Source organism: Myotis lucifugus, unplaced genomic scaffold (assembly GCF_000147115.1).
Source record: "Myotis lucifugus unplaced genomic scaffold, Myoluc2.0 scaffold_444, whole genome shotgun sequence".
NCBI classification, from domain to species: Eukaryota; Metazoa; Chordata; class Mammalia; order Chiroptera; family Vespertilionidae; genus Myotis; species Myotis lucifugus.
Genome location: NW_005871492.1, coordinates 170,412 through 179,157, shown reverse-complemented (window position 1 = coordinate 179,157; position 8,746 = coordinate 170,412).

The following is an 8,746-nucleotide window of genomic DNA, read 5'->3' as shown; positions in this document are numbered from 1 at the left end:
AAGTTTTTCTGGCCTGGGTGCCTCGGCCTTTCCTAGCGCCGCCCCGGGAAGCCCACCCTAAAATTTTCGTGCAACAAAGTGGCTTTTTGGAGGGGCTCCCGCTTCCCGGGCCCGCCCCAATCAATGACGCGTACACGCCATTGGCTGCGCGGGGAGGGTGTGTGCGCCCCGGACCGCCCGCTGCCTCCGCTCAGCCAATTAGCGCGCAGAGCCCGTGGGCGCGGCCGCTCAGACACCCGAGCCTGCAAGCCAGAGGGGCGCGCCTGGGGGCGGGGGCGGGGCCGGCGCCCGGGATGCGACGTGTGGTCCGTGGCAAGAAGCTGGGCAGGAAAGGCGCATGAGCCGCCGCCAGGTCAGGCTCAACTGTGGGTGGGGGGCGCGTGATCACAGACCTGGTGTGTGAGGCGACTGGAAAGACGGGTCACCCGACCAGCACACGCCCTATAAGAGGAGAGAGATACAGTCTGGCATCTCCCAGTCATGTGAGGGGCCCCACTGGCAGGTCACCTTTCTGAAGCATCTGGGTTCTCACCTATTGTGGCTCAACCATCCTCGCCACGCTGATGCAAAATGAGCCACCGCAGCTGCTGCTTCCTTTATTCCAGGCATCGCAAAACCGATAGGATGTGGCTTTTACTAACCTCCTTTACAGGTGAGGAAACTGAGGCACAGGGCCCTTGGGAGATAGACTTACTTGCCTCGGGGCACACTGATACTAAGTGGCGGGTGGAGGAAGGAACCCGTGTGCGTCTGACTTGGAGGCCCTATTCTTTTCCAGATTACCCCATCCTGCCACTCTACCAGCCAGGAAAGTAGAAGGCAGGAGGAAATGAGCTTTTTCTGCAGCTGAGGGACTGATGCGTGGGTGAAACTGGGTGGGTGGCAAATGGGTAACCAAATGATCCTGGACATGTGTGGGGTGGGGTGGGGTGCGGTGGGGTGGCTTATGGGTGCTAAGAGGAATGGGAACCACAGCCACCACGGATGCCTAGCACCAGACTCCAAATTTATATACACTGTGGAAGCTGGTGTGAAATAATGACTGCAGCCGACAAGAGATTGGTGCTTGTGGAGAATAGCAAGCCTGCGGTTGGGGAGGTCACAGTGAAGGGAGGAAGATGAGGGTCTGCCATATTCTACTAGAAATTCATCCTTTTCTCATAAACAGTGAAGTGCCATCTGCAAAGTACCTATTAAACAAGTAATAAATGGTCGCTGTTGGGAAATAAGAATATACCAACAGGAAAAGCAAAAGCACCCATGATCCAGCCTCTCGGCAAAACGTCCTGAAAGCTGGGTACCCCCGCCAGCTACACATGCTCACCCCTCCTTCTCTGCACTCCAGTCAGGCTGGGGTCCCAAACCGCTTTGGTCATAGTCACCACAGTGACCTACAGGTTACCAGGTCCTGGGTTCTCATTACCTTTCTGCCTTTGTCTTACTACATATACCTCTGGGGATGTCAGGCACAGCTGACGGCAATCTCCATCTGGACACACCTTCCTCTGTTGGAGCCTGGGAAGCCCCGCCCTCCTGCTTTCCCTCTAACCTCAGTCTCCTGGCAATTCAGCCCTCGTTTTTTTTCTACTAGTGAGGAGGGCTGTCCTCCTCCCTCTTCTCTGATCTAGTTACATTCTCCGCTGGTATTCCCTCCCAGCCCCATGACTGTTATATCATCTACACGCTGATGACTCACACCTGTAATTTCACCGTGAAGACCTCTCCCAGAGCTCCAGACATATTTCTCCAGCTACCATGTGTCATGTCCACTGAAGTGACTGGCATATCTCACACTTAGCAGGTCCAAAGATGAACTCAACCTTTCTTCCCAAAACTATTTTCCCAGTTGTCTCAGCAAATGGCATCACCATCCACCCTAAGCCATCCTTGTTCCTTCCTGGCACTCACCCTCATATCTAGTCATTCCATCAGCAAGCAGTCATTTTGCTTTGTAATTGACCACTTTTCTCCATGTCCTTGGACACGTCCTAGTCGAGCCACCAACAACTCAGCCAGAGCCAATACCACACCATCCTACCTTGCCCCTTACATCTATTCATGCCTATCTCTACTCTGACCCCTATCTGCTCTCCTTCACTGAGAAGCCAAAGTGACCTGTTTACTATATATATACCATTCTACGTCTCTCTCTGGCTCAAAGCCACTTTTAATGGCTTCCAATCTTAGACGAAAATTCAAATCTCTGACAAGGACCACTAAGTCTATATAGACATTGCTCCTGCCTCCCCCTCCACTCTATCTTGTATTGCATCTTTCCCAGGACTCTGCTTGGCTCACATTGGCATGCGTTCCTCGGAAATAGCAAACTCTTTCTAACCCAAGGACCTTTACTCTTCCTTTTCCTTCTGTCTGGAATATTATTCTCCAACTCCGTGTGCAGCCAACTCTCCCTCCTCACTGAGGTTTAGCTTAAGTGTCACCTCCTCAGCGGACTTTCCCATGACCAGTTTATCTCAAGTCATTCCCCAAGTCACTATCACATGGCCCCGATTGATTTCCTATTGATTTTCTGTATATTGCTTTTCTTCTCACTGGACTGTGAGCTACAAGAGGACAGGATCCTTTATGTTGTCCCCTCATATCTGCAGTGCCTAGAATGGTGCTTGTCACATGGTAGGCTTGCAACAAATATTGGTTGGAAAAATTAATAGAAGAAATCTTAATATGTTTCACAGTTTAACAATACAGAGAGACACACACAGAGAGAGTTTATAGTTTTACATATTATTCCTCAAATCTTTTCCCACCTCTTCGTCTACCCTAGTTCACCCATCCAACATCTCTCACTTGATTACAAGAGCCTCATAACTGGGCTTCCCCCTTTAGATATAGAAACACTATGGATTTATAGATCTAGATATGCAACAGAGCTTAGAGGAGTGAAGTGATCAGCTTTGCTTTTTCAGAGCAGTAACTGCCTCCATGTGGATGGGGGAGGGGGGGAGGGAGCATGGAAGGTCAAAGACCAGACAGAGGCAGAAAGCAGCCGAAGCCCTGGGAGAGGATCAGGGCCTGAACCAAGGGGAGGGTGGGACAAGAGATGAGGTATGGGTTTAGATATTTTTTTAAATAGATTTTTATTGGTTTCAGAGAGGAAGGGAGAGGGAGAGAGAGATAGAAACATAAATGATGAAAGAGAATCATTGATGGGCTGCCTCCTGCATGGCCCCTACTGGGGATCAAACCGGTTTCGGCCGGGCATGTGCTCTTGACTGGAATCGAACCCAGGATCTTTCAGTCCACAGACAGACGCTCTAACCACTGAGACAAACCAGCTAGGGCGTGGGTTTAGATATTTTAAAGTCTGAGGTGGAATTGATGGCTGTGGTTAGGAGTGGTGGATGAAGAGGATTCCTACTCCCTAACCCAATAGGCAGGCCTGTGCTACAAAACCCGCTGGCCCCAGGCAGGTGGGACCAAACCCAATGAGTCATATCAGCTATGATCCCTTCTCCACACACTAATTTTGATTGTCTTCTCCACTTCCCTCTCTGGTCTTATTTTATGTGGACCAGATAATAATCACAATATACTTTAAGTGCATATTATCTCTTACAATGCTCCCAATCCTGGGAGGTGGTTGGAATAGGTTTATTTCAACCTCAATTTATACATGACAAACTAAAATGGGTTACTCACACAAGGCTGAGACTTGTGTCTTCAACTTTTCTGGCTCTAAACTTCATGCTTGGAGTTTATTATTTATTGATTCTCAGATCTCTCTCTCTCATTGAAGAGTGATGAGACATCCATGTAATTTAGATTCCATAGCCCCAAGAGAGAAATCAATCAGCAAATATTCATTAAACAAACCCTTACAATGTTTAGACAGTCTGCTCAGTGCTGTGAGAAATGCAAAAGAAACACAAGATGTGGTTCTTGCCCCTCAAGGATTATCTCTTTAATCAGAGGTATAAAATCCATACATAAAACAACGATTACGGAATGGAAAAGTCTATCATCGAGAGCCAAATGTGTGTGTTTCTTTATAGGTGATGGAGTTTGGGAGGAGGAAAAGACGAGCCCCAGCCAAGGGTGGTCTGATTCATACAAATGCCAGCCTGGGTCTGGCCTCACATAGGACTGACCTGAGCCTGGTGATTAGGCTTCAGGAAGCTGTTCTGGAAGATGTTTCTTTACTAAAGGACCATCATCTGCCATATATTCCTTTTTTAAATTAGGATTTATAAGTTTGCAGCGTCCTTTACATGTGGAATTATGTAGGGACTGAAGTGGGCCTGCCCTAAGTGTAAATACATAGGACTCCTCGCATCATTTTGTCTTTAATATTGGGTCCTAATTACCTGCATGGTTCAATTATAATGTATGAATTTGGAAGATTGGGAAAGAAAGGCATTGAAAAGCAGTTTAAATAAAAAAGTGGAAACCATGGGATATACAACAACCTCATATCAGCCACATGTGAAAACAGAACCCACTCAAGCTAGTTTAAGCAAAAAGGGAGTGTACAGAAGAATATTTAGTGCCTTTCAGGATCTTCAAGAGAGCCAGAGAATCAGGCTCAGAGGATAGCCATTCAAAAATGATATCTAAGTCGTACCATTGAACTCCACTAGTGGAAATGCTAGTGCTATGGCCACTGGGCTCAGGCATCTCTGCCCACACTACTGATGCTGGGCTCGGAGCCAGGACATGCCACAGCTAACTTTGACAAATATATTTTTATTGATTTCAGATAGGAAGGGAGAGGGAGAGAGATATAAACATCAATGATGAGAGAGAATCATTGAATGGTTGCCTCCTGCATGCCCCACACTGGGGATCAAGCCTGCAACCCGGGCATATGCCCTGACCGGGAATCGAACTGTGACCTCCTGGTTCATAGGTCGACACCCAACCAACTGAGCCATACCAGCCACGACAGCACCTCCTTCTTTACAGTATTTGCTTCCAAACTGACATCTTACAGTTAGTTGCCACACCCAGTAGTCACTGAATATGCTGCATCAGAAAATTTAAAGTGCCCTTAGACAAACTGGCTTCTTAAAATTCCAAAATATATCAAAAATATTAAAATATATAGCACATCTGTTCTCAATGGGAGGTATATTAGGGAGGAAGTGGTCAATAGGCTAAATGATGTAGTCGGTGTCACAGTAAATGAGGAAAAGGCCACTGTGAAATATTGCCAGGAGGCCCCCTCCAATACCATTCCAAATATTGAGGGCTATCATGTCTCAACCTGTCACTCTGAGAGCCACGGGGACATGTATCCCCCAAATCGTTTGCTTGAGAAGAGCATGCTGACGCTGGCATGGGAACACTGTGTGGTCTTGGGCCTTCCTGAGCCCCCATTTCCTCTTCTGCAAAGTGGAAATCATGAGATGGAATAGGCAAAGCCTCTAGTTCAGAGCCTGGTACATAGTAGACCCTGACTGCCAGTTTCCTAAATGCAACATTCATGTTATCAAGTCTTCTATGCAAAAAGAACTCGGCTGTTAAAGAAAATGTCAGCTGTCAGGAACAGCAAATGCAGAACCTCAAGAACATGGGAGAGATTGGTTTGTTGCCAATGGCCTGTGGTGCGCTTGTCTAGAGAGATGATTTCAGGAGGAAGGTTAGGCAGGTTGGCAGGGAAGGCACAGCCAAAAGAAAAGTAACAGAATCCCATCGGCACTCAAGACAGGCGCCTGGACTGGATGCAACATGGAGGACAGTTTGGTGGGGACTGAGACCGAGTCCTAGGGAAGGATGCCGAAGGTCTCTACTAGGCTTATGGCAGAAGGACAGAGAAGTGAAAGAAGTGAGAAAAGTAAGAGATGGCCCAAACACGTCCTAACCGGCTTGGCTCAGTGGATAGAGCGTCGACCTGCGGACTCAAGGGTCCCAGGTTCGATTCCGGTCAAGGGCATGTACCTTGGTTTCGGGCACATACCCAGTAGGGAGTGTGCAGGAGGCAGCTGATCGATGTTTCTCTCTCATCGATGTTTCTAACTCTATCCTTCTCTCTTCCTCTCTGTAAAAAATCAATAAAATATATTCTAAGAGAGAGAGAGAGAGAGAGAGAGAGAGAGAGAGCCCAAACAAGACAGGATAAATGATTGATGTGAGGGGTGGGGACAGAAAAGACTCCAAGACAGTGGTTCTCACCCTTGGCTGTTCTTTGAAAGAGTGGTGTGCCAAGGGGTGGGGGCAATGGACCTTGGGTATAGAGGCTGTAAGGGGTGCCTTACTGTAGAGAACTTAGAAACAATAATAAAACCTCCAGTTGGTCTGGTTTTGTATTAGCACATGGTCTGGCAATTCTAAACTACCAGTGACAAAATACAGCTTCCTGGACTACAGCTAATGCCTTCCCTGTATCGCGCCGTCCTGCCCTTACATATCTACTGCATTAGAATCAGCTGGGGAGCTTTTACAAATCCTGATGCCATATAAAGAATCAAGAAATTTGATTTCTTCTATTACAATAGTGAACAAAAAGACAAAATGTCTAGGAATTTAAAGGTACAAGGAAATCGGATGACTTAAGTAAGGAGGCTTAACAGTGTTTCACTGAATTTCATTTCCTCTTAAGTACGTCTTTAAATTGCAAATGCAATCCAACTAAATAATGCATTAAAAAAGGCTGATTCTAACATACAAAAAAGTAAAGAAGACTATCCCCCAAAATTCTGCAAACCATGAAAAAAACTTTGTTCATTTGCTAAGAAAGACTAAAAACACAAATGTCATAAATGACCCATACAAAAGTTTCTTTTAATCAAAGTCAAAAGACAACCTAGACAAAAACATATATCAGATACAAAAGGCTCATTTTCCTCCTAGATAAAGAGCTTCAAATTAATAAGAAAGAGAAATCAAGAACCCTTTGGTAAAGGACACAGAAAGTTCACAGGAAAAGAACAAATAGCTTGTTTGGTGTATGAAGATGATTAACATCACTCAGATAGTAAAATGAACATTTTAAATATACCATGTTTTACTCAGCAGCTTGCCAAAAATCAAATAATAATAATAATAATAATAATAATAATAATACACCTTACCTTACCCGTGGGAAAGAAATACTCTCTCTCCCAACACGTTGTTGATGGGAGAACACGGCCTCCATGAGATCAATTAGACACACTCCATCAGTTACAAGTACACCTGCCTGTTGACCCCGAGATCCCATTTTTCTCACCGGTATACCTGCATATGCTGTGTCAGATTATTCACTAGGGCATTGTTTGCCATAGCAAGGCTGGGACCAACCTAAATCCTATCATTTGGGGACTGGTTAAGTAGGGGAAAGCACATCCATACAATGGAATAACTTGGCTGCATATTTTTTTAAAGCTCTGTAAATATTAGTATGGAAGGATCTGCCAGATACAGTTCAGTCAAAAACACAAGATATTGAAGAGTATGCATATACAGTCATCATTAGTGTATAAAAGAAACTGAAGATAAAACAAGCAGCCCTAACCGGTTTGGCTCAGTGGATAGAGCGTCGGCTTGCGGACTCAAGGGTCCCAGGTTCGATTCCGGTCAAGGGCATGTACCTTGGGTGCGGGCACATTCCCAGTGGGGAGTATGCACGAAGCAGCTGATCAATGTTTCTCTCTCATCGATGTTTCTAACTCTCTATCCCTCTCCCTTCCTCTCTGTCAAAAATCAATAAAATATTTAAAAAAAACAAGCATATACTTGTGTATAGTCATAACCTTTCCTCTAGGTAGAGGAACTGGGTGACTGGGAGTCAGGCATGGGGAAGAGACTTGGTCATATAGTCTTTTTTTTACCAGGTGCAAGTATCATTTAGTCACACACAAAAATGCAATAAAATTAAGAAAAGCACCTACTCATGTAAAGACAACACAATAGATTGGAAAGGACATAGGGTTAGACACCTGAATCCACCAAAAATTTAAAGTTAAAAAAAGATGATGCCCAGGGTACACTCCAGTCTGATTACATCAGTGTGACCTAGGAGTCAGTATTTGTTAAAGCTCCCTGGTGACTCTAATGTGCACCCAATGATAAAAATCGCAGCTGTAGCATGACTGGGTGTTTTGACTTTAATCTTGGGGCTTAACCTGTGTCAGTCTTAGCATCTAAATCTGATTCTAACTCGGGCTAAGCACCTTGGCTTAATCCCCTTGCATGTGTCTGATTTTTTTTTTTTTCCTGTTCCTGACTCAGCAGCATCTGGTCCTTACCTTTGTAGTGGCCTCCTCCCTCCCCTCTCCAACAGCAGGAGCTGTTTTTATGAACTTGCCAAAAACCCAACTAAACTTCCTAACCGCCTGTCACTTCAATACTTCAATGATGGGAAATGTGTTACGGTATTTATGATAAAGAAGGCACTTGTCCTAGCAGAAATGACTGAGGGCCTTGTCTCTCTGTGCCACTCTGTCCTGGTGACTTCAGTTCGGATGGTTTCAGGTGCAAGGAGCAGAACACTTGAGCTCCAGCGATAAAGATATTTGTTGTTTCAAACAGAAAGCTTCCTGGGGGTGGGCCAGGCTGCAGGCTAGGTGAGTCAGGGCTCCAGCCCTTCTTTCCTAAGAATCTCCTGGCCCTGCCTTGCTCCTGAGTCAGCTTCATGTTCATGCTGACAGTGAGATGGCTGCAATGTGTCTAGATTTCATCCACAAACTACAAGATCCAGAGAAAGGAAAAGGAATTGTCTCCTCCTGGGTCTCTCCTTTATAAGGAAAAAACATTTTCTAAAACTCCTCAACAGCCTTCTTTCCCCCTGGATCTTATTGGCCAAATT